This window comes from Heterocephalus glaber, unplaced genomic scaffold (genome assembly GCF_053883595.1).
Source record: "Heterocephalus glaber isolate CG9 unplaced genomic scaffold, H.glaber_assembly_v1.0 deba00001444, whole genome shotgun sequence".
NCBI classification, from domain to species: domain Eukaryota; kingdom Metazoa; phylum Chordata; class Mammalia; order Rodentia; family Bathyergidae; genus Heterocephalus; species Heterocephalus glaber.
Window position 1 is genome coordinate 19,015,813 of NW_028258297.1, and position 24,200 is coordinate 19,040,012.

At 39.4% G+C, this 24,200-nt stretch overlaps 1 protein-coding gene across 20 annotated transcripts in view; it reads right to left on the minus strand.

Moving 5' to 3' along the window:
- Plekha5 (pleckstrin homology domain containing A5) overlaps positions 1-24,200 on the minus strand; it is a 231,805-nt gene that overhangs the window by 155,161 nt on the left and 52,444 nt on the right. Inside the window, exon 1 of one of the 20 annotated variants that reach the window (XM_087213501.1) lies at positions 1,743-1,761. The exons of the other annotated variants lie outside the window; for them this stretch is intronic. The gene's annotated coding sequence lies outside the window, so the exon portion shown is untranslated. Of the gene's footprint in view, positions 1-1,742; positions 1,762-24,200 lie in introns of those variants that run through there. 20 annotated transcript variants of the gene reach the window in all.

A 24,200-nucleotide genomic window follows, 5' to 3' on the forward strand; every position in this document is an offset into this window, starting at 1 on the left:
TCAGTCCTCTATCCAGGAATAATCTGACCAGCTGTGCCTGAAGATTCGGCTCCAACAGGACTCCCTCGATAAGCCCTCCCTCTCCGCTCCCACCCTTCCGGCAGGTGTGTTCACAGCACCTAGCACGGCACGGTGTCCACCAACTACGTAATCAGCAATGAGCGCGGCACTGAATACTTGTAGCAGCAGACCACAGGCTTCCCAGGAAGGGCACAGAGGCATCGCCTCTGTCCTGGTGCAGCACCAAGGCCGGCTCCTTACTCTCGGCAACGTTTAATGAGGGGGAGGGGAAAGGGATGGCGATATTTTTACTAAAGATCTGTAATTTTCTTGGTTTAAAATAATTATTATTTGCCAAAAACGTTAGCAAAAGTAGAGTTTTTTCGTTCACTAAAACTGATTCTGGCTTGGTAGGGTCTGGGCAAAAAGACTGCTTCCAAAATTTACAAAGTAAAAAGTCAGAACTAAAATAGAATTTAAAATTAAACAACAGTCCAGCCGTAGGCTCTGGACGTGCTTTCTGTGGAGGACTTAAGGCTGTCTGCTGTGAGTTCCAAACATCGCAGCTGCTGCCCCCCCCCCCCCCCCCCACAGCGAGAGAGGACTTTTAGAGTCACCGCGCTGCTGGGAATGGCTCACTCGCTCCAACCCAACCACTCGCTTTCTAGTAACAGTCCTCCTGACAGGAAAGCGTCTCTCATCCCGACGAGGACCTTTTGTTTGAGAAATTCGTTTATTAGTTTCTGTGAAGGGCTCACATTACTCCGAGAAGCCTGAGAGATGGTTCATATTCTTCCCATTTTACAGATGAGGAAATTTAGGCGGAGGCTTCTCAGAGTCAGTGAACAGGAGGGAAAGCACTGAGGGAGGCGCAGGCATCACTACAGGAGAGGGTGCATCCTCGTGCTCTCTGGCGTGCACAGAATGAGCCAAGGTTTGCTGGGTCACCAAGCTCACACCCTTCCAGTGTCACCTGCCAGCAGCTTTCTCTACTTATACCAGGCAGGTGTTATTCATACTCACCTTGTTATATGTGTATTTTAAAAATAATTTATTCCTTCTCATGACTCCTGAAGTTGGGCACAATCCTGATCTGGAATTCATCCTTGCCTCTCCCACCCTCCTTAAATTCCTTCACATCAATCAAGTTTTGATGTTTATTTTCACCACTGGCTTTCAAACTTTAATAAGTACTCTACTTATTGTTATGAGAACCTAACTTTCAAAAGAAGACATTTGATCATCTGTGAGAAAATGACGAAGGCTTTGCTATGTAAGCCCTTGAAAAACAAACCTAAACACAATCTTCTGTCTTAAGATTGTTCACGTTGATGCCAAACACCTGCACTCTATTGTTTTTAGAACTACCATTTCCACAGCCTTGGAATCTTTATCCTATACAACCTGTCCCTGACAGCCATCACCACAAAGAAAGTGAAGCACACCATATTTTTGATATTTTACTTACAGTTGTTAAGACTGTAGTGTTATATTTATATTTGTGTTTCCAGGCAGCAAAACAAAATGTTTCTGGTATTTCTGTTTCTTCTTCATTACTTCTGAATGATTTTGATGCAGACACCAGGCAACATTAATTCAATGGAAAGGGAACGTTAGAAACTGGTTAGGGGAAGACAAGGGCCACTTAATCTTACTAGGGACAAATCGAAAACTCACAAAATACTGTAAAAGTAAATTTCAACTTCTGGTATTAACTATAATTAAAATTGCAAATCACTTACATTTATTTTCCTAAAATATCCTGGTTCCGTAGAAATGCTGTCATTTATTTTTAAGTTTTCATACACAAAAGCTTTGCAAGAAACTGAAGTTTCTGAGAAAGATAAGAATACAACACAATCAAAACATTAAAAATGTCAAAACTATTTGTCTCACTGGAAGTAAGAAAAGAAAGTAATAGCTTGGAGAGGGAAAAAACAAATCTGCTTTGAAGCTCAAACTCTACAAATGTAAAGAAAAAGTGCCCTCATCTGGCCAAACAAAAAATGTAACAGTTTAGGTTTACGTATTAACTGCTGCTCAAGAGTTATTTTTAGGGTTTCAAACAGTATATTAAAAAGCCTGAAGAAAAAAAAGTAGTAATCTAATAGTATACATATTTTTTAGCTGCCTCTAATATAACTATTTGATGCTAAAAATATAACTACTTAGATCATAAACTATAAAGCAAATTAAATAATATATCATACCATCTCCCAGTAAGATATACTGGACATATAGCTGGAAGAATATACACTGTTACCAGTCTTATTTATAAATCTCTATATAATGGCATAGTTTTATATTTTTCCTAATTTTATATTCTAATGACAAGACATTTATAATTGTCAAATATAAGTATCTGGAAAAAATCATTTTTTTTCCTTTATGGGTGCTTCTAAAAAATAATATCTCAGGTTGAGTATTCCTTATCTCAAATGCTTGGGACCACGAGTATTCAGATGTCAGAATTTGGAATATTACATAGACTTTACCAGCTGATCATCCCTATCTCAAAAACCCCAAATCTGAAATCCACTGCAATTTGAGTGCCATATTTACCATCAAAAAATGTCTCTTTTCTGAGCATTTTGGATTTCCAATTTTCAGATTAGGGGCCTGTATCATTTAAAATTAAACTTTATAAAATTATTCATATCATTAGACTGGCATTTCTGCAAGCCAGACCCACTAGAGCCCTGAATGAAAATAGAATTTTCAGCAGCTCTATGACACTAAAGTTACAAATGAAATGCTAAGGATGAATAATCCAGTCATTAAAGCTAACAATGATGACAATGACAACAATATCAGTAATCACCAAAATGTTGGCTAATTTCCAGGCCCTGTGTTGACAGGTAGAATAATGTACCACCCAGCCCCAATTCAAGCCCTGTGAATATGTGGCCTCTGCGGCCGTGGCTAAGTCACAATGAAGACAGGATGGTGAGCATATTCTGGGTCACCTTGGCTGGCAATCGTCACAAGGACCCTCAAAATGGAGTGGGGAGGCAGTGGGTTGTCAAAGGGAGACATGGCTGTGGGAAAAGGCTGGACAGTTGCACGGGTCCTGGTTTTGAAGACTGAGAAAAGTGACCAGAGACTGAGGAATACGGGCAACTTCTACCATGTTTCCCCAAAGATACAACCTAGCTGGGAAACCATAAGCCATGCAAACTGGGCCATCGCCTACCCGTGCCTCACCTGCTGCCACTGTTCTCCCGCTTGGTGGCTCCTCTGTAAGGCAGGCAAGGCCAGGCCAGGCTCACTTTGGCTGGCACTGACCTCTAGTTCCCAAGGCTGATTATTTTCCAACTAGGTCTTATACTGAGGGTTGGAAAAGGCATGGAAGGGGACTGTGCGCTGGCACCTCCTGAGAGGGACACAGTTTGCCCCGCACTTTGTCTTAGCCCAGTGAGATGCAGGCTGGACTTCTGACTGGTGGAACTCTAAAATAATAGATCTGTGCTGTTTTAAGCCACAAAGTTTTTGCTAATTTTTACAGGAGCAACAGAAGGGTAACACTCAGCTGACCCCCATATTGCTCAGGCAGGTAACAGTGTTAACTGTACTTCTCACAGAAGGAAACTGGGATTTAGAAAGAGATCAAGTTAACGTGTCTGAGGTCACACAGCTGTGGCAGTTGTCTTCAGCCCTGGGATTTGCCTGCTGATAGCAACACCATGCAGAACCGACGATCTCTGGTGACTTCTCAGTGTTAGGTGCATCCACAACTTCTCCCAGTCCTGTTCCCAGTTACTGCTGCTTGAAACCTTTCCTCTTCTCTTTCCCTGTTCAAACAACCTCTGAATCACGGTACCTTACGTGTGTACAACTTCTACTTTCCACATCCACTGTGGCCACACCGAAGCAGCACATATCACCGGATAAAAGTATTATTCTCACTCACTTCCTCCTACCAGTTCTAATTGTAGAAAGTCCCACTAGAACGCCTTCAATAGATCCTCTCTATAACTTCAAGTAAATTTAAATTCCTTTAGGAATCTGACTTCTTCAAAATAATCTTGTCTTACCTTTCCTTCTACAACTGCTATGTACATACTGACTACAAAATCCATCCAAATATGCTCTTCAACTCAACTTCCTTGGCATTGTCTCATGCCTACATCCTGATATCACTTAAAAGTACATCTGTGAAGACATATCCACCCCTTAAAAATAGCACACCTACCACCAAGTCCTGCCCAGTTTCACTTAGCTTCAGTTGGGCTAAAGAAGATATGTATTACGGTAGCTTTCAAAAAAGCCCTGACTTTGACTTAGACATTCTGGGTTCCAATTCTACTTCCTTAGTTTATAATCAGTAACAATTACTTCATTTCTCTGTCCTGTTTCCTTAACTAAAAAATGAGAAAAAAAATTAATAGTAACCTCCACATGGAATTGGTTCAGGCAGGGCCTGGGATTTAGCTCAGTGGTGCTGTGCCTGCCTGGCAAGCGCAAGGTCCTAAGTTCAATTCCTGGTACCAAAAAAAAATTGGTTTAGGCAGTGAATGGATGAACACATGTACAGCTGGTAAAAGTAGTGGGTAACCAGATTCTTGATTTTTTACTACAGTTGTCTCAACAAGTGGCTTTTTCCTCAATCTCAGTCTGCTTGGCTGCTCAGAAATGATTAATCATTACCTTCTCTTCTCCCAGGAGTCTGGCCCATCCCACAGGGCCAAATGGACCAAATTCCCAACCACCACTGCTAGCACAGAAGGTCCACTCGGGATCAGCACCTCTCCTTTTAGCACTGTTCCTCTCTCCCTGTGGACCCAGATCACACTCAGAAGATGTATTTTCTCGGGCAAGTAGAGTCCTGCATCCCCTTAGATACTGTAGCCTGACCAATGCAGGACGCGCTCTGTGGGTGGATGAGTTGGGCCTCCCTCCAAGCCTCAGCTTCTCCAGCACCTTCTTCCCACTACTGCACCAATGGACGAGGTCAACAAAAGCCCCAGGAGGTGTCACTACAGACCCTTTTAAACACTGCTGCTACTGGCCTAGGTCTTATCCTCCTATATAATTATAAAGTCCTTGTGGTAAAGGACTATGAAATAATAATCATCTTTGAGTACTCCCACTATACACATAATACCCAGCTCTATTTCTGATTAAGCAAATGAATGAATGGAGGCAAATGTAGAGGAGCACCAATCAACATCGTCTTTGTTTTTCCTTCCTCTCCCAACTCTGGTATTCATTTACAAACAACACACAGCCATCCATGCTTATAATTAAAATATTAACACCATTACATTTCTCTCAGGTTTCTAGTGAAGTTACTTAATTACCTTAATTATCTTTGATTAATGAACTAGTTTGTTCTCTTAAAGGCTTTTAAAAATAACTATGTTAACACATTGTTTTTCAGTATGGTCTCATTATAGAGTTAACTGTATTTTAAGTCTTTATTTCAATGTTAGAAAATTATTGTTCTTCATTCAACAAACAATTTCAAATATATTTTATTTCTTTTTTTTGAGACAGGGCCTCACTATGCAGTTCAGGTTGGCCTTGAACTCACTATGTAGCACAGGTTGGGCTGGAACTCCCAGCAATCCCCCCAGCCTCAGCCTCCTGAGCACTGGAATTACAGGTGTGGGCTACCACACCCAGCTTCAAATATCTTTAAAAGTCAACACAGTAGTACAGCTATTGCTGTACTTCATTTGATCACATTCTTCCATAATAGTCTTAGCTTAGTACTAAATTTAAATTACTTGACAATCTAAGCCTAATTCAATTACAGGGCATACTTGAGAGTGTTCAGTGACTTTCAAATATTCTACAATCTTCCATTTTGTTATAGCTACTTCAGGCCATCTCAAATAAATAGAAAAATTTTATTAACAAAGGGAGTGTTCTTTTCAATCTATTTCCCAGAATATTTTTTCCTAGAATATTAATAAATTTTATTTAAAAAATAATTACAAGATAACCGGATTTTAAAAATGTTCTTTTAACTATCTGCCTATCTAGGTGAAACAAAAAACATGGAATATAAAAGAATACACTCTACTTGAAAGATACATATTTTAAAAGTGCATACTCTATAATGAATCTCTGATTTAAGCAACTTATTAACATATTTTAAACCATGATTATATTGCCTGTGTCGATGAAAATGTAACTGCAACGATGTAAGTGTCCTCTTCTCCCCAAAACGCACAGTTCTCACACTGGTGAATTTAGAAAACAGGCTTTCAGGTGTAAAATTCTTTGGACATCAAAAGCAGTAACACAAATTAAATTCTAATGATCTCTAATCCTTAGTATCTAACAAAACTGTTACCAATGTGTTTGTGGCCAGTGCAGACTGGTAAATTCACTACCTGGGTAGTCTATGTCACAAATCCCCCTTCTGTTATTTTCTGAGTGAGGTAGACCAGATCCTTACTCTGCAGCCCTGAGAGAGAAGCCCTGAGGGCTGAGGGAGGAGCTTACAAGAACCCATGAAAACGCCCTTGACTGCTGTCAAATGACCTAGCCTTTTAGAGTAAAATTTAAACCTCCAGTGATTTAAGGTCTATATTCAGCTGTTAAGCCCTTTTTGACTGAAAGAGCAGACACACATAACAAATCTCAAAGCTGGCAGTCTGAGGTTTGCTTACTACCTCTGGCATCACTGGGCTCTCAAAAGCTCATTGGGATACTGCACCCTGGTACAAGGCATAAAAACTAAGCATATATCATTAACTGTGTGTGTGTGAGTGAGACCTTCTGCATAAACAGAAGCCACATTTTCATATAAAATTGATCATGTTCCTTCTACTCCATTCTGTTTTTCTTTTCCACACGAAAAAGTGGTCACTATTCTGTGTTCTTTTCTGTTTACTGAGACAAGCCCACCTCTTGCCCACATGCCAGAGAAAGAACTTGTTTTTCAAAAAACATTTAACTAACACTTCACTTTTAATTGTTTTTCAGATTCCTCTCCAGTCTTTAACCGTATGGATAAACTTACAAAACTGAGATGATGTCAGTTTTTCATCTCTTCTGTTATCTATATAAAGGATATAAATTATCTATATAAAATATTGTTAAATGGGGGTCTTAATAATGCAGAGATCAGAAATGAAAAAGCATTCAGGAATTTATAGTTGTAAAACATTTTTCAAAACTGCATTTCAAAAAATCATTTCTCAGTGCAAGAAATTCAATGCCTTGTAACATAATCATGGATGAGTCATAAGAATTTCTGAAAGAGGAAATGTGTGTCTGAAATTCACACAAATGTTAAGATTTTCCCTTATTTATTCTAAGCATTTGATTTCTATTCCCAAATAGAACAAACAAAGCCATGGCACACATGGATTTGCAGATTTCAATGAATTACACTAACATATATAATAGCACACAGCAGTCATTGTAGATAATTTTTTTAGAAAGCAATTCACAGGCAGTTTAACCGGTAAGTGCTCTGAAGAGGTGAGGAAACTAACACTGTGCGAGGGAGGCTGATGAAAGTGAGGAAGAAAGCCCAGAGCCCAGTCTCACTCTTCCTACCTGGTTTTGGCCCCAGGCAGACCCACGTTACCCAGAAGCCCCTGCAGCTCTCACGAAACATGAGTGAGCAGGCTTCAAAAGCCAGCGACTGCGCACTTCACCACCATATTCTCCTTCATTATGGCAATCATGGAAATTAAGAATAAAATGAACCACCCACTTGGAAACCTTGGTCAGACATTCTACTACCTGCCCCACTTCAGGTGGCCCCACTGCCACTCCTGTCTCTTGGGGCTTTGATTTCCTTTCTTTTCTATAAAGAGTATGTTGGCCTAAAGTTCAGTAATCCCTGAATGTAGTGTCTCTAACAATGGGATTAGTTTGACGTTTACACTATTGTAGCTGAATTCACCTAGGGAATAACGAATTCTAAACAAAATGTAATATACAAGTACAAAATCAACCAATTTCTGTTTGCACTTATAAAATAAATATGCGGTTTGCTGGTAGTGGTTCCTCAATTTCTTCCACATGACAGTGCATAAAGGAAATGGTAATGCTGGGGTAGCACCCTGGGGTAGTGGACCAAGGAGGCCCCTGGCCTGGTGGGAGGTGGCCCCCCATTGGGAGCCGGGAGGCTGTGTGCTGGGGTGGGCATGAGGGAAATGACAGCGTCACAGTGCCCGCTGCTGTGGGGAGCGATGTGCTCCCTTTCAAAGCTACAGCCTGCAACTGGACCATGAACTCAAAGGCGTCCATTAGTCACAAAGGAGCCGATCAGCAGCACTGGCCGAAGCACAGAAATGAACAGGGGCAGCAAATATTCTTGCCACCAGGGAGGCACAGTACACACTTTTGAGTAGAGAAATCATGATTATTATTATTCTTAGAATTTGAAATGTACCTATAATTTATAAAAGTATATAACTGTTACACAGCACAGATCGAATTATTCTTAACTCTAAACTTAAAATGAGATACGGCAGCTAGTGTGGTGGCACATGCCTCCCAGCACTCTGGGAGGCTGAGGTTGGAAGAATCTGACCGGGGAATTTATCGAGACCATGCCTCAAAATGCAATTACTGTTTGTTTAAACATTATTATTAGAAGATAAGTGCAAAACTTCTTGCCAAGGGCAACACAGTGCTGTCAAAAGCGGGAGGTGATTCAAGGGCTCTGACATTTTCAAAACAAAACACATGCATTAACCTCTCTCACTTTTAGTTTCCTTTTGTATCAAATGTGGTATCCTCTTTTTTATAGGTGTTGCCCATTTATTTGTTTGTGGTCATGCTGGGGATTCAACCCAAGGACTTGGGTCTGCCAGACAAGCACTCTACCACTGAGCTACCCTTTTAGCCAAGTGTTTGCTTCGGTCCTGCCATTATTGTGATGCCTGGCAGTGCTTTGTATTGCATTTTTATTCATTTAGCTTGAGTTGGTGAATCTTTTTATGAATTGTACCTTCATTTTATCTGTATTCAGCGATTTTTAAAGCTTCATAATTCTAGCACTCTAGAAGGCTGAGGCAGGAAGACTATAAGTTTGACCCCAGCCTGGTCATCTTAAGTGACTAAGGGTGATTCTAATAAATTTTTAAAAAATTTTTTAAGGGCTTAGGATTTAGCTCAGTGCAAAGGCCCAACACTGTAAAATACATACATACATACTTCATAAATCGTTAATGTCAATGTATTGCATTCCTTAAAGTTGCAAGGAAAATAGTTTAGTATTTTCATTGCAAAAAAAACTGTGAGGAAGCATGTTAATTAACTTGACCTTCTCATTTCATAATGCATACTATTATGAAACATGTATATTATAAGTGTATACAGTTTTTATTGTCAATTAAAATACACAGGTAAATTAAGTTAAAAGACAAACACATCCTAAAAGAGATGGTAATAGCATCTTCAGTTCTCTTTCCCGCACCCAAGTTTACATCAAGGAGCGTGATACATGTCTTCAAACCCCTGCACCACCCGCTGACCTTCTGTTAACAGAGAATGGAGTCTGGACATGCAAGGGAAAAAAGCTACATGGAACGCCGTTCTGCTATATCAACAGGAGCCAGTTACTGAACATTTGTATGATATTCATTTTCTATTATTAAGGTTGATTTAATATCCTTAACCTAGAGAAAGAAATGGAGTTACAGAATTAACACAACCATCTTTATGGCTCCTGGTACATGCATTTCTTAGGCACAGAGGTGAAGGGTATGAGTGGGGTAGAATCTGAATCTCAATACTCTTTCAATGAATCTTGGTACCAAATTTTTTTTGAAAAATTAAATTATAAAGAAATCAAGAACAAGCTTTTCAAAATTATTTCAAGATAAAGGAAAGACTTCCTTAGTTGCAGTCACTAAGCAAAATGAGTTTTAACAATGCATGGTGTAGATGTTTAAATTTTTTCCACAAAATAGAGGACTCAAAGTGAAAAGGAAAATCCCTCTCTGTCCTGGATATTCCTCATCAAAACCCAGTAAAACACAGAAATAATATTTATTTTTTGTCCTACAAGAATTTTTAAATAGAAAAGTATAAGTATATACACCTTTTTTGTACATAAACTGCTATAAAAATGTGCTTCCCCCCTTAATAAATTTGTGACCATACACATATAGACCAATTGCTGCATGTATTCTACTGTTCTGTAATTTATATAATGATTTCATTACTGAAAGATGTTGGGGCAATTTCCAGTTTTTGCTAATATGTATCTGTGCACACATGCATAAACAACACTTCAAAGACCATTTGGTCCATTTTTACAAAGCCTAATATCAATACTATTTTATCTGTAGGACAAGTCTGTAGGTATATAAAGTGGATGGTATATAAAATTATATGTTGACTATTTTCATCAGTTATAGACCCATCAGTGGAGAAAGAGTATTTCCCTGTGTCTAACATGGGGTATTTACACACTTAGATTTGCCAGTCCAATAGGTGGATAAGATATCTATTTTCAGCTGGCTTTTTCTTTTAATTGGTCATTTCTATTTTTTGTAGCAACTTTCATCATTTCTACTGTAACTACATTTTTTATTGACTTGGTCATTATTTTCTTAGAGGGAACCAAATATTTTAAAGTGATTACATATTCAAGTAAAACTTCTCATACTACAAAATAGTTCTAAAGACTGGCTGCTGTTTACTCATGCTGCATGAATTGCTTGTTTATTTTTTTGAGATGGGGTCTCCTGCGTAGTACAGGCTGGCCTCAAACTTGCAAAATTCTTCCTGCCTCAGCCTATCAGAATGCTGGGATCAAAGGCATGAGTTGTCACATCCAGCTTAATTTAATTTTTGATGTAATTTTCTGATAATCATTTTATGAGTAGCTTAGCAGAAACAAACAAAAAAACCTGTTTAAGAGTCCACTGCTATCGAGTTTCTTGTTGCCAGCGTATCATGCCTTTTTAAGAGTTATTTTAATTTTTCAACTCCTGTATTAAATGAGTTACTTCCATAAATCAAATCAGACTTGTAGTTGAGTTTTCATGCTTCTACTCATCAAGTTATTAAAAACAAATAATTTTTAGCCGTGGATTTAGCTCAGTGGTTTTGCTGCCTGCTGCACAAGCATGAGGACCCGAGTTCGATCCCCAGTACCAAAAAAAAAAACCCAAAAAATAAAAAAACAAATAATTTTTCTCCCTTCTTAGGAATTACTTCCAGGCCATGAAACATATGCTGATTCGCTCTGTAGTTTTAAAAGCTGTATTTAAGAAAAAAATTGTCTCCAACTCAAATTTTATGTAGGTGGAAAATGATTGCTATAGCAACAGTAGCTTCAGTTTGTGCGAACTGAAAGGAGAAAACCTTGCATTTCTAACACTTAAAAATTAAATATTTGATTTTTGAAGGCCAAGAGCACAGGATGGTGTAGCTTTTGACCTTTACCTCTATTGTTAAGAATTTAAAAAAAAAAAAAGAATTTTAGGCATCTGATCTTTTATCACTACTGTCACAGAAGTCCCTTAAGGGATAAAAACATAGGGTGACTTCTTAGATGATAAGGTTGAGCACTACCAGCCAAACCACAGGGCAGCGGGCGACCCCCCAGGGCTGTATTCTGTGTGCTGCCACTGCAAAGTCGATGGAATGCTGACAGCACAGACACCCTGGTCGGCACATCTATGAGAGTCATTGCTATAAAAAGCACCCGCAGCACCACAGGGCTGCTCTGGTCCCGGCTGGAACTGGTTTCAGTTCATCCCCACCTGAACTGTGTCTGGCTACCGGGGCAGAGCAGAGCACTATGCTAGTGGGCAGAGCTTGCAAATGGGTGTGTGGGTGTGTGAGAGTGTGTGTGTGTGTGTGTGTGTGTGTGTGTGTGTAGAGTATTGTTTCATAACAGGTGGAAATTTTTTGTTTTATGAGTGTATATATCTAAGAAAGGGAAATTGGTAGCAATTTGTTAAAATTTTTTTGCTCATTCTATACCATCCAGGTTCAAAAGGGAATTGATGAGCAACATGAGCCCAAAACGAATTTAACAGCCCTGCAAGCAAGCAAACCAACCACAGAATATGGTGTAGTGTCAAGTGTCTGGGAGCTCTGAGGCAATGTTTTCCTTTAGAGCTGTGTGGATCACAGTAGCCAACTTACTGTAGCCGAGCCGCAGGCCTAGCGTCTGGAAATACAGTAACCATGGCCTGACCTTACAGGGTGACAGGGAAGAGCAACCGAGCAAATGGGTGCACAGCACCGTGCATCGGGTACTGACAGGATAAGGACTTACTAAAGGGACTACTTAACCATCCTCACCGTTTGTTCTGAGCCAGTCTAACAGTTACACATTGGTACCGAACTGGAGTTTTAATTTGCATTTACCTAAAGACTACTGACATTGAGCATCATTTCTTTTCAGCATATACAGTATTTATTACCTGTACATCTTCTAGGTGAAGTGACTGTTCGACTCTTTTGCCCACTGGACTATTTAATGCTGAGTTTTTTATGTTAATTTGGATGCAACTTGTCAGATAAATGATCTGCAAATATTTACTCCCAGCTTTGTGTCTATCCCTTAAGTCTTCTCCAGAGTAAAAAGTTTTATTTAAGACAGTTCACTTTTTAAATTTTTAAACTATGCTTTTGGTGTCATCTCTAAGAAATCTTTGCCTAAATCAGCATCACAAACATTATATCCTATGTTTTTTTTCCTGGAAGTTTTATGGTTTCAAATTTAAGTCTATAATGATTTTTTATTTTTGGTGGTAACAGGATGCATTTTCATTTTTATTTAAGGTGTATAAGGTATGAATCAAAGGTCTCTTTTTTCCTCCAGATGAATGCCCAACTGTCCTAAGGCTAGTTTTAAAAAGATTACCCCTTTCTGCTGCAGTGCCTTTGCGCCTGTATCCAGCAGACCAGCACACACACAAGTAATACTGCAGCTACGTGCGTGCCTGCCTTTCTAGCCTATGTTGTTGTGCTGTTCTGATTATTCTTTCACCAACACTGTACTGGTCAGCGTTTCTGTTACTAGGACAAAATCCTCCGACACCTGCAGCTCAAAGGAGGGGAGGCTTAACTTAGCTCAAAGTTCAGTCCTCGCTCAGCTGGCCTCAAAGCACCAACATCCCTTCGGAAGGACACAATGCAGGATAGGTGCACCAGAACCACTGAACTAAATCCCAGGCCCTATACGAAACTATTTTTAAAGGGTGTTATTATTGTTGTTAGAACCTACAGCTAACACTGAGTTTTTCTTCATTCTTCTTCTTCTTCTTCTTTTTTTTTTTTTTTTTTTGGTTTTTTTGAGACAAGTTCTTGGTATATAGTTCAGGCTAGCTTGAACTCACTATGTAGCCCAGGTTGCTCTCGACCTCACAGTGATCCTCCTGCCTGGGATTATAGCTGTGTGCCACCACATCTGGCTCTTCATTCTTATATTTAAAAACTTTAAAGGCTGGGGATGTAGTTTAGTGGTAAAGCATGTCTGAGGCCCTAGCTTCACTCCCCAGTATCCAAAAAAAAAAAAAAAAAAAAAAGTAAGTCTTCCCAGAGACAGAAAAAGACAATCTCCATCTTCACTAGTCCTTTCGTCAAAGCCTTGTTACAGACTAAATGCCACTGAGCCAGTCAATTTCTTAATATTCACAGTCTTCCCAGTATACCTAGACATCAGTCCTCAAGCAACAAACCTGTTCTATAAATATATCTGTTTTTCTCTAGCATGCCTCCCTATAAACCACACCAAGGTGTCTGGGCTTTCTCTTTAGAGTAGGCTAAAAGAAAGGATGGGGAGAAATTGTTCTCTTTCTTATTTTTAATTACTGTCATTTTACATCTGAAAGCAGAAAAAAAATCTTTCCTTTACTAAAGGTTCTGAGAACTTTTGCAACTGTCTTATTAACCACACACCAAAAGGCCCAGCAATGGTACCAGAGTCACTCTGACAAGTTGCTGCTTACCTGGAAACCCGTCCATAGGAAAGTCAAGCCCTCCGGCCCCTTGGCTAAGATTAAGTTTATCAGGAAAGATGGCCATGTTCCCAAAATTGTGGTGGTCAGAAGTGAAGGGCTGTAAGTTATTTATAAAATCACTAGGTGGGGATTTCTCTTACATTTTGTACAGAAAAGGTTACCCTGCGATTAGATCCCCAACAAACTCTAGACAATCATAGCTACAGAAGCGTTTTCCCCTTTACAGTGTGTTTTGGGCAGCTCTATAAACACATACAAGTGATACATCAAAACTTAAAACACAAAAGAAAGTCATTTAATTAGTATTTAAGGCCATGTCTAAAATTAACCTCAAATACAAACCGCATCAACTACATAACAAGGCAGATTTCCCATATCTTACTTTAGAGACCAAGAAAAAACCTTATCAATGGAGTCTGAATATTTAACTGCTGATTTGAGTTTCCTCTAATTTAAGTGAGCCCAATGAGAAAGACAAAAACTGCTGTCAATAAGAAACTTCTGAATTGTTTCACAAACTTCCCTCACACAATCAAAAGGTTAACTGTTTCTATACATCCAACCCTTATTATTTCTACGAAGTATCTGCAAGTCTAAGTATTATATAGGGTTTGTGTTTTAACTCAAGGAAGGAAAAGAAAAACCATTCCAGATAAGCCACCCAAAGAAAGGCTTTTTTGGTCCTACAACAAAGTTCACACACTTGAATTTTATCAATCAACGAAAGTAAGAGAGGAGCAATGCACAAAATGGAGATGGGGGGTTCTCAGGTCTGGCTTCATACCATCTTGAGGTTCACGCACAAACTGCTGCCCACCGCGGTCTACTTGCGCTGATGGTGACTGAGCAGCCAGGACAGACAGAACACAGTTAATGAGCAGTAAATACTGGCAGAATATTAATTTACATATTTTATATATTGCCTTTTTCTACATATAGTACTTAACCTTCTGTTCTTAGCTCACACCACTGAGTAAAGAATGATAATAACAAAAAGTTTAACAAAGAGTGGAGGAACAGAAGAAAAGAACTGCAATGCAGTAAGGACCCAGAAAGATGCGCAATCCAGTCACCAGGAGACTGAGCCCTAACTGAATCTGGACCTGGCCTTCTACCCAGGCCTTCTCCTGGGTTCTGCACAGATGGTTCTGCAGGACACAGGGAACCAGACCTGGAGAGACCCCAACTGAGCCAACACATGGAGGGAGCGTCACAAAAGAGACCCTGGGCTCTTCAGATACTCTGAGTCATGTTTTAATGTTTACGAAATGGGGTTCTTGTGGGATTTGGTGTGTATATTTAATAAGGTAGTCTGTTCTCCCAGTTGCTGGAATTAAGCCATCGGTGAATCTCTGCAGTGTTTCAGGAGGGCATGTGAGGCCAGAAGACTACAGGCCCTGCCGGACACGATAGGGACAGGGCTCAGACTCCCTCAGTACACTCTCTGTCAGCAGACCCCACTGGGCAAACAACACTAACTTCATTGATTGTGCTGGCTTGGTAACTTTTAATAGCAATTAACATCTTTAATTAGGCTAAAAGATAAATCCTGAACACTGGTCTTTAAGTTAGCCCTCCTGGGTATAACCTAGCTAGTTGCACAATATTAGCAAAACTGCTAAAGTCATTACAGTACTGGTATCTCAATTTTTCTTGAAGGGTAAAAATACCTGCCACATGCTTTCTAGGATTAGTATCAGAATAAAACATAGCAAGCAATTTGTTTTATTTTGTTAAATTATTTTAAAATGACAACTATCATCTGTACATCTGCTGTGTGGGTATCTTAAAAACATTACTCTAATCCTATATGGCTGCTGTTAATCTCTCTTTACAGAAAAAGAGGCAGAGACTCAAAGGGTTATATGGCTAGAATCAGGGCTGGGATTCAAAGACAAACCTGGCTGATTGCAAATCCTACCTCTTTCTATATCCTCAAGTTATATAACAGCATACTGACTCAGAATTTCACTTCATGTTTACTTTTGATCATGTTTCTGAGTATCACATTCTTGCAATAAATCTCAAACTTTGGTGTTATCTATTACTACTATTCTCTCATTTGAAAAGCTCTTTCTTATTGCTATCATTCTTTGCAATAAAGCATTATGAAAACCAGAAGGTGAGCCCATGTGTACGTGCTGCATGTGTGCGTACATGGCAAGGGGAATAAAAGGGAAGGTGTGCATTTTAAAATAAATTTTGTATTTACACAGACAAATGTGTTACTCAACTTTCCATTGCTGTGACAAAAACACCTGAGAGGAACAACTGAAAATGAGAAGGTTTACGTTGCCTCAGTGCCTCAGTGTCTCAGCCATGGAAGCTTGGCCTGCTGTTTACTGGACCCGTCTGTGGCGAGGCAGTACATCGTGGCAGAAGCAGGTGTGTCCCCCAGGGACCAAACTTCCTTCCACCAGGACCCATCACCTGCCAACAGAGGCGCAGGCTGGAGCCCATGCCCTTAGCACCTCAGCTTTTGGGGGACATTCAAGATCCAAACTGTAACAATGAAGATATTAGCATCGTATTTCACTTCTCCCACATAAAAAAAAAATTGCTAGCCAACTATTTCTTTGTAAATCCCTGGAATAGCCACCTTCAATTCAGGGTCTTGTGGTTTCCACAAATGTACTTGCCACAATTGATTTGTTTCATCTCTGGCTTAAGATATAACTCATGTTGGCTGAACAAACTCTGAAGCTTTATTTTGTGTTAGAAGAGCCTATTTACAAACAGAGTTTTTTTCACACTGATCAAATCCTAATATACAATTTCAATGAAAAGTGAAGCTCATAAACCATTAAATCATCTAAAAAGAATACTTTTATTTTCTTACTTAAATTCTTTTATTGGTACATTTTAGGTATACAACACATCTACATTTCTCATTGGGAACTTGTACCTTTACATGACGCATCTTGGTTCTTATTTTTTCCCCATTCCTAGCCCTCCCTTCACCCCCTCCACCCTTCCCTATTTACAAAGACTTTATTTCCATTTTTTCCATTTCTCAGCATTTTTCCTTTCCCTTCTTTCCTTTCCCCTGCCCCTCCCACTACCCCTACCCCTTTGGACCTTTTCTTCCTATTTTGCATTATCGATTATTCATTCTAATCATTGGTACATTTTAGGTATACAATATAATGACATTCATCATTGGAAATTTGCACCTTTACAAAATCTCCCTTGGTTCTTATTTTTCACCCTTGCTCAGCCCTCCCTTCAACCCCTCCATTCCTCCCTATTTACAAAGATTTTGTTCCTATTTTTCCATTTTCTCATATTAATTCCATTCCCTTCTTTCCTTTCCCCTACTCCTCCAACCTCCCCTTCCCCTTTGCCCCTTTTCTTCCTATTTCACATTATCTATTATATATTTTAGTACTTAATTACACTTTCAGTTTCTCACTCTAGAGAAACCATTCGGTATTCATACATGTGTGTCCTATTTATTTCACTGAAGAGTATGGCCTCAATGTGCATCCACTTAGCTATAAATGTCTCTAATTTCTCATTTTTCATGGCTGAGTAGTACTCCATTTTATAAAAAACAAACACCACATTTTCTTTATCCAGTCTCCAGCTGATGGGCATGTGGGCAGTTTCCAAGTTTTAGCTATCACAAATTGTGCTGCTATGAACATAGGTGCACATATATCACTGTGGTATGATTCTTTTAATTCTTTGGGGAAGATCCCCAGCAGTGGAATAACTGGGTCAAATGGGACTTCCAGTCCTAGTTCTTTGAGGTAGCTCCATACTGATTTCCACAGTGCTTGCACCAGTCTACACTCTCACCAGCAGTGGAGCAGGGTTCCTCTTTCCCCACAGCCCCGCCAGCATTTGATATTGGTTGATTTCACGATAGCAGCCATTCTTTCTGGAATGAAGTGGAATCTCAGCATTGTTTTCATTTGCGTCTCTCAAATGACCAGTGATGTTGAACATTTTTTCATGTATTTAATTGCTATTTCTACTGCTTTGTCTGAGAAATGTCTGTTCATTTCAGATGCCCATTTTCATAATATGAGAGGTCTGATCTTTTTAGTTCTTTTTTTTTAATATTAAATTCTTTTATTGGTACATTGTAGGTATACAACACAATTACATTTCTCATTGGGAACTTGTACCTTTACATAATGCATCTTGGTTCTTATTTTTTCCCCATTCCTAGCCCTCCCTTCACCCCCTCCACCCTTCCCTATTTACAAAGACTTTATTTCCATTTCTCATTTTTCCTTTCCCTTCTTTCCTTTCTCCTGCCCCTCCCACTACCCCTACCCCTTTGGACCTTTTCTTCCTATTTTACATTATCGATTATTCATTCTAATCATTGGTACATTTTAGGTATACAATATAATGACATTCATCATTGGAAATTTGCACCTTTACATATTCTCTTGGTTCTTATTTTTCACCCTTGCCCAGCCCTCCCTTCAACCCCTCCATTCCTCCCTATTTACAAAGATTTTGCTCCTATTTTTCCATTTTCTAATATTAATCCCATTCCCTTCTATCCTTTCCCCTAGCCCTCTCACTTCCTTCGCCTTTGCCCCTTTTCTTCCTATTTCACATTACCTATTATACATTTAGTCTTTATTTACACTTTCAGTTTCTCACACCAGAGAAACTATTCAGTATTTACACATCTGTGTCCTATTTATTTCACTTAAGAGTATGGCCTCAATGTGCATCCACTTAGCTATAAATGTCTCTAATTTCTCATTTTTCATGGCTGAGTAGTACTCCATTTTATAAAAAAAAACCACCACATTTTCTTTATCCAGTCTCCAGCTGATGGGCATTTGGGCTGTTTCCAAGATTTAGCTATTACAAACTGTGCTATGAACATGGGTGCACATATATCACTGTGGTATGATTCTTTTAATTCTTTGGGGAAGATCCCCAGCAGTGGAATAACTGGGTCAAATGGGACTTCCAGTCCTAGTTCTTTGAGGTAGCTCCATACTGATTTCCACAGTGCTTGCACCAGTCTACACTCTCACCAGCAGTGGAGCAGGGTTCCTCTTTCCCCACAGCCCCGCCAGCATTTGTTATTGGTTGATTTCATGATAGCAGCCATTCTTTCTGGAGTGAAGTGGAATCTCAGTGTTGTTTTCATTTGTATCTCTTGAATGACCAGTGATGTTGAACATTTTTTCATGTATTTATTTGCTATTTCTACTTCTTTGTCTGAGAAATGTCTGTTCATTTCAGATGCCCATTTTTGGATTGGGTCTTTAAATTTGAGAGGTCTGATCATTTTAAGTTCTTTATAGATTCGAGATAGTAGACCTTTGTCTGAGGAAGAGCAGGTGAAGATTTTTTCCCATGTTCTGGGTTGTCTCTTCACACTGCTGGTGGTTTCCCTTGCTGTGCAGAAGCTTTTTAATAAGAAGAGATCCCACTTATTGATTGTTTGTGCTAGTGCACAAGCAACTGAGGTTTTGTTCATAAAATCTTTTTCTACACCAGTGTCTTCAAGAGTTCTACCTAACTTCTGTTTCAGGCGATTCAATGTTTCTATTTTAACAGATCTTCAATCCATTTCAATTTTAGTTTAATGCATGGTGAGAGATAAAGGTCTAGTTTTAATCTTTGGCAAGTTGAAACACAATTTTTCCACCAACATATATGAAAGAGGCTATCTTTCCTCCAGTGAAGGTGCTTGGCTCCTTTATCGAAGAGGAGATGACTGTGTCTGGAGTTGTTTCGACATCCAATCTGTTCCACTGGTCCTCAGGTCTGTTTCTTTGCCAGTACCATGCTATTCTTATCACAGTAGCTTTGTAGTATAGTTTCAAGACAGGGATTGTGCTACCCCCTGCCATGTCTCTGTTATCTAGAATTGCTTTTGCTATTCTGGGTCTCTTGTACCAAAGGAATTTTTGGATTGTTTTCTCAAGGTCTGTGAAGTATGCTGCTGGGATCTCAATTGGAATTGCATTGAATCTATATAGCAGTTCTGGAAGTATGGCCATTTTCACTATATTGATCCTTCCTACCCAGGAGCCGGGGATGTCTCTCCATTTTCTGATATCATCTTCAATCTCTCTTTTCAGAGAAGAGGTCTCTGATTTCTTTGTTAGGTTGATTCCTAGGTATTTCAGATGTTTGGATGCTATTGTGAAAGGAATTGTTTGCCCTATTTCCCTCTCAGTGAGTCTGTTATTCGTGTAGAGGAAAGCTCTTGATTTTTGTGTGTTGACCTTGTATGCAGGTACTTTTCTGAATTTGGTTATTAAATCTAAAAGACTTTTGGTGGAATTCTTGGGGTCTTCTATAAACAGTATCATGTCATCTTCAAATAATGACAATTTGAATTCTTCATTTCCTGTCTTTATTCCTTTTATTTCTTTCTCTTGTCTAACTGCAATGGCTAATATTTCCAAAACTGTATTAAACAAGAGTGGTGATAGTGGACATCCTTGTCTTGTTCCTGATTTTAGTGTGAAGGATTTCAGTTTTTGACCATTTAATATGATACTGGCTGTTGGTTTTTCATAGATGGTTTTTATCAGTTTGAGGTAGAGACCATCTATTCCAATTTTTTGTAGGGTTTTTATCATAAATGCATGTTGGATTTTGTCAAATGCTTTTTCTGCATCTATGGAGATAATCATATGGTTTTTGTCCTTGGCTCTACTGATGTAGTGTATTACATTGATTGATTTGGGTATGTTGAACCATCCCTGCATCCCTGGGATGAATCCCTCTTGATCAGGGTGTATGATCTTCTTGATGATCTTCTGCAATCTATTTGCCAGTATCTTATTAAGGATTTTTGCAAGTATGTTCATTAGTGAAATTGGCCTATAGTTCTCCCTTTTGGTTGGGTCTTTCTCTGCTTTGGGGATCAAGGCGATACTTGCTTCCAGGAATGAATTTGGGAGTATTGCTTCCCTTTCAATTTCAGTGAAGAGTTTAAACAGTAGTGGCAGTAGTTCCTCTCTAAATGTCTTGTAGAATTCAGCAATGAAGCCATCAGGACCCAGGCTTTTCTTAGTTGACAAGTTTTTAATTGTGTTTTCAATTTCATTGGTTGATATTGGGTTGTTCAGAATTTTTAGGTCTTCTTTGTTCAACTTTGGTAATTCATATGTATCTAGGAATCTGTCCATTTCTTCTGTGTTGTCCATCTTATTGGCGTATAGGTTCTGGAAGTAGGTATTGATGATCCTCTGGATTTCTGCTGGGTCTGTTGTAATTTCACCCTTTTCATTCCTCACTGCATGGATTTGGGCCTTTTCCTGACAAGGTTGGCTAAAGGTTTGTCAATTTTGTTGATTCTTTCAAAGAACCAATTCTCGGCTTCATTGAGTTTTTGTATCATTCTCTTAGTCTCCATTGCATTGATTTCTCCTCTGATCTTTATAATTTCCTCTCCTGTATGAGCTTTGGGGTTGTCCTGCTCTTCTTTTTCTAGAAGCCTGAGGTTCAGCATCAGGTTGTTTAATTGGGCTTGCTCTGTTTTCCTAATATGCGTATTCACTGCTATGTATTTCCCTTGTAAGACTGCTTTCATTGTGTCCCATAGATTCTAATATGTTGTATTGTCATTGTCATTTAATTGAAGGAACTGTCTGATTTCTTCTTTAATTTCCTCTGTGACCCACTGGTTATTCAGAAGTGTGTTGTTCAATTTCCACGTGTTCATGAAATTAAGTTTCTTTTGCTATGGATCTCCAATTTCAACGCACTATGGTCTGATAATATACATGGGATAATTTCAATTCCTTTGCACTTACTTAAACATGTTCTATGTGTGAGTATGTGGTCTATTTTGGAGAATGACCCATGTGCAGCTGAGAAGAATGTGTATTCTGATTTTGTGGGGTGGAAGACTCTGTAAACATCTGTTAAGTTCATTTGTTCAAGAGTTCAATTGAGTTCTAGTATTTCATTGCTTGTTTTTTATCTAGTTGATCTATCTATTTGTGACAGTGGGGCATTGGGGGTACCCCACTACAATTGTATTAATGCATATATGACTTTTCATGTCCATTAGTATTTGTTTTATATAGTTGGGTGCACTAGTGTTTGGTGCACAGATATTTATGATTGTCATCTCTTCCTATTGGATTGTACCCTTTCCAAGGATGTAGTGTCCTTCTTTGTCTCTCTTAATCAGTGTTGGTTTGAAATCTACTTGATCTGCAAAGAGGATAGCTACTCCTGCTTGTTTTTGGGTTCCCATCACATGGAGCATTGTTTTCCACCCTTTAACTTTCAGTCTATGAGTTTCCTTTTGAATTAAGCGTGTTTCTTGTATGCAGCATATTGTTGGATCTTGCTTCTTGACCCATTCTGCCAGTCTATTTCTTTTGATTGGTGAGTTGAGACCATTAACATTGATGGTTATAACTGAAACTTATTGACTTATCATTGTCATGACTTTTTCTTTTCGTTGGGTTCTCCCCCTTTACATTTAACTTCTTGTTGTGCCAGATGAGTTCATTCTGCTTTGCTTCCTGGGGTTGTGATCCTCATTGTGTGTTCCTAGGATATTGTCTAAAATTTTTTGGAGTGCTGGTTTGGTATTCATGAAGTTCCTCAAGTATTCTTTGTCATGAAAGTATCTTATTTCTCCACCAATTTTGAAAGATAGTTTTGCAGGGTCCATCAATCTGGGTTGGAGGCTGTTTTCTTTTAGGGCTTGGAATATGTCACTCCAAGCTCTTCTTGCCTTGAGGCTTTGCATTAAGAAGTCTGCTGCGATTCTGATGAGCTTTCCTTTGTATGTGATTTGTTTCTTTTCTCTAACTGCTTGTAGAACTTTGTTCTTCTGTTGGGTTTCTGGAATCTTAACAATTATATGCCTATGTGTAGATTTTTTTGATCAAGGCTATTTGGAGTCCTATATGCCTCACTTATCTGTATGTCAAGTTCTTTTTCCCTGCTTGCAAAGTTTTCTGCCATTACTTCTGTGAAGAGTTTTTTTAGGTCATCTGCACTCTCTCCTGTTTCTTTTTTGACTCCAATCAGTCTTATCTTATTCTTCTTTGCATTGTCTAGCAGCTGCTGGACTGATTTCTCATGTCCCCGTACAATTTTGAAGCAATTTTTCTTTTTTTCCTGGTCACTAATTGCAATTTTATCTTCTATATCTGACATTCTGTCCTCACATTGGCTCATTCTGCTGTGTAGACTTTCAATGGAGTTTTTCATCTCCTGGAAATCTATTTGCCTCTGTTTTATGGATTCCATTTGTTTCCTATGTTGAGATTCCATCCTGTTCCTCAGCTCCTCTCTAAATTCATTAATCATGTCTTGCACTATGAGCACAATCTCTGCTATTATCTGAGAAATTTTTTCTGATTTCATTTTTTCCAGATTCTCTTTTGTTGCCAGTTCAGGGGGTCTAGGTGGTTGAGTATCAGAGTGTTCCATCTCATTTCCCTTTGGGGTTGCTGTAGATGATCTGCAAGTGTGGTGTTGAGACTTATTTACGTGTCTTCTCATTTCGACCTGGGAGGCAGGGTGTGTGTGTGTGTGTGCTGTTGGCACCCGCGCAGCTCACCTCCTCTGAGCTGGGAGAGGTGAGACAGTGGCTCAGAAGCCCCTTACTCTGGTTTGGGAACGGTGGGCCAGACAGCAGGCTGGTAGCCCTTTCCTCTGGGATGGGAGCGGTGGGACAGTGCCTCAGAAGCCCCTTCCTCTGGACTGCCATTGGTGGGATGGACAGTGGTCCGGAAGCCCCTCCCTCTAAGCCAGGAGTGGTGAGACAGTAGCTCAGAAGCCCCTACCTCTGGGCCAGGAGTGGCAGGACGGACATTGGCCTAGAAGCCCCTTCCTCTGGACTGGGAGTGGCGGGATGGATGGTGGCCAGGAAGCCCTAAAGAGAATACTTTGAAAGAAATGAAGCAAGATGGCAGCCAGGCAATTGTCCCTTGTGTCTACCTGAAAAGATCTTAAATCTTGAGGTCAATATGAAGTTTGTCTCTATTCCAAATACTACATGGTTTTATGGGTTGAAATCTAAGTTCTGAAATAATCAACAGTTCCTTCTAGAGCAGGGAAACAGGGTAGAAACAACAAATACAAACTTCTGACTAGTATGAAATGAAGTTGACTTTCATCTCTCCACTAACTGATGTAGCCTAACTTTTGACTAAAATAGTAGCACAGACTGCAGTGAAATCCAGTGTAGAAACTGTAATGATTAATGATGCCATCATAGGTGCCACACAGAAAGCTGAGTCACTAGGACAATCTCCAGCCAACCAAAGGCAAGTACAAGACAGCAACATCAGTACTTGTGTCATTTTCCTCAGTACCATTCAGCTCCCCTGGATCAGG